This window comes from Mus pahari, chromosome 16 (assembly GCF_900095145.1).
Source record: "Mus pahari chromosome 16, PAHARI_EIJ_v1.1, whole genome shotgun sequence".
Taxonomy (NCBI): Eukaryota; Metazoa; Chordata; class Mammalia; order Rodentia; family Muridae; genus Mus; species Mus pahari.
Genome location: NC_034605.1, coordinates 32,564,304 through 32,566,701, shown reverse-complemented (window position 1 = coordinate 32,566,701; position 2,398 = coordinate 32,564,304).

Genomic DNA, 2,398 nt, shown 5'->3' with positions numbered 1-2,398 from the left:
ATTATCTGTGAGCAGAGGAGCCTTGTGGTCTGCGAGTTTATAGCCTTTGCCTAAGCACTGCTTTAAAAATTGTAGCAACTATGCACAAATATCAACAATGACATTTTCAGGCTAGGGAGGCAGTTCTGCAGGTAGAGAAAGGTACTTGCTGCAGAGCCTGGTGACCTTGCATCCCAGCCCTGGGACTCGAGTGAAGACCCAAGCAGAGAACCAATTCCACACGGTTCAAATCAGTGTTGTTCTCAGGCTTTCAGAGGTGCACACACAGAAGTGGTGGTGGTGGTGGTGGTGATGATGGTGGTGGTATGATAATAATAATAGATTCAAACTAAATTAAAATACTTCTTCATTTACCATCTGCTATGGTCTATGTAGGAATGCCCCATCAGAATTCTTATGCTGAACCCTAATCACCAGTGAGATGGTCTAGAAGTTGTAACCTTTGGAGGTCATAAGGTCAGGAAAGTGAGATACCAGAGCATTCCTTTGGTGGTGGTGGTGGTGGTGGTGGTGGTGGTGGTGGTGGTGGTGGTGGTGGTGATGGTGGGCGTGTGCGTGTGTGTGTGGGGGGGGTGTTCAAGACAGGTTTACTCTGTGTAGCCCTGGTTGTCCTGGTATTCACTCTGTAGACCAGGCTCTCCTCACAAAGATCCACCTGCCTCTGCTTCCCCAGTGCTGGAATTGAAGGTGTGCACCACCTCAGCCCAATTCATTCCTTTTATTCTTTAATTGAAAAAAACTTTTTTTTTTCATATGTTATATTTTGATCACGTTTTCCTCCTCCCCAAATTCCTCTCAGATCCTCTCTACCTCAGGATTTACATCTTTAGGTTCTTTTTCTTTCTTTCAATTAATAATACTAATGAGGAAGAGGGGGAGGAGGGGGAGGAGGGAGGGGAAGAGGAGGGAGAGGTGGTAGAGAAGTAAACAATAACAGTAACAAAACAAGAAATAAACTAACAAATCCATAAACACACAAAGGAAAATCAAAACAAGCCAAAGGCCAATAAAATGTTAAAAAGCCAAATATAAAGCAAAACTAAAGAAAAAGTCCAAAACATACTGCCAAGTTTGTTTGCATTGGCCAGCGATTCCTGGGCCTGGGTCCTGCCCTCAAATATGGTTGATATGCCAATGAGACTCCACAGGAGAAAAACTGATTTTTTTTCCCTTTGCCAGTGGGCATCAATTGTAAATGATCTTGGATAGAGGTGGCGCCCCATGCACACACCCAGCTTCCAGAGTGCTAGAGCCCTGTCTGGCTTTAACCTGTGCACGTCTTACTACACTGTTACCGTCTTATGTGGGTCAGTCCTGTAGCCTGGCTCTCGGTCCCCCTGCCTCCTCTTCTACATAGATCCCTGAGTCTCCAGGGGAGGGGTTTGATGAAGAAATTCAGTCAAGACTGTAGACCTTGGGAACCTTCCATCATACAGAAATATACGAAAAAGGTAGGAAATTGATCTTCAACAGACACTGAATCTGCTACTGGGTGTCCTTCAGGACAGTGAGAAACGCACTTCTATTGGCTTTGTTGTTTGTTTCGTCAGCTTGGGGTGAAAATGAGTTTGTGTGTGAATACGTGTTTGTTTTGGGGTGAGTGTGAACCGTATTCATGTACGTTGAAGCCATGGATCAACATGGTGGGGCATTCTCCTCCTTGTTGTTGTTTTGGTTTGGGTTGGGTTTTGGTTTTAGTTTGGAGACTGGGTCTCCCACTGGCCTGCAGGTCAACAAGGAGGCTAAGTAGCCTCGTCACGTGCTCTACAGACCTGCCTGTCTCCAACTCACTGCACACACTGCTATGCCTGGCTTGGTTGTTTTTTATACATGGTCTGGGAATGCTTGTGTGGCAAGCGCTGGACCAACTCAGCCATCATCCCAACCCCACATTTTCATCATTTATAAACCACTCAGTCTATGTATTCATCACAGCAGGCTGAGCAGAGGAAGTCCCACTGTGACTACTTTCAGTGTGCAATGTGCTGTCCTTTACGACACAGTATTAGGCAATCTCCACCACCATCAGATACCAGACTCTTTCCATCATTCCCAGGAAAGCTCGGAGTATAATAATTTAGAGTTTATTCTCATGATCAATTTGTGTGTGTGTGTGTGTGTGTGTGTGTGTGTGTGTGTGTAAAGGTCTCACTACATAATCCTGGCTAGCCTAGAACTAACTCTCTAGACCATGCTGGCCTCAAACTCACAGATATCCACCTGCCTCAGCATCCCAAGTGCTGGAATTTGTTAACAACTTAAAAATGAAAAGACAGCTGGGCATGGTGGCCCACGCCTTTAATCCCCGCACTCGGGAGGCAAAGGCAGAGGCAGGTGGATTTCTGAGTTCGAGGTCAGCCTGGTCTACAAAGTGAGTTCCAGGACAGCCAGGGCTATA